The following is a 220-nucleotide window of genomic DNA, read 5'->3' on the forward strand; positions in this document are numbered from 1 at the left end:
TATATACAGGGTGGACCATTTTAATCCATCCAGTCGAATATGTCGAAAACCAAGCACGGGAGAGAAAAATGTTTCAGACAAAAGTTGTAAGGCTTAAAAAAACGCATTCAACAATAGTAGTTATTTGACATAGGATGGCGTCGCCAAGGTCAGGACAAGGTCAACTTTGCTTTTTTAAATAGAAATAGATATTTTTTATTACGGCACTTTATTCTACGTG

The sequence above is a fragment of the Odontomachus brunneus genome, unplaced genomic scaffold, assembly GCF_010583005.1.
Source record: "Odontomachus brunneus isolate Ranch 3 - 2012 unplaced genomic scaffold, Obru_v1 Obru_scaffold_161, whole genome shotgun sequence".
NCBI lineage: Eukaryota > Metazoa > Arthropoda > Insecta > Hymenoptera > Formicidae > Odontomachus > Odontomachus brunneus.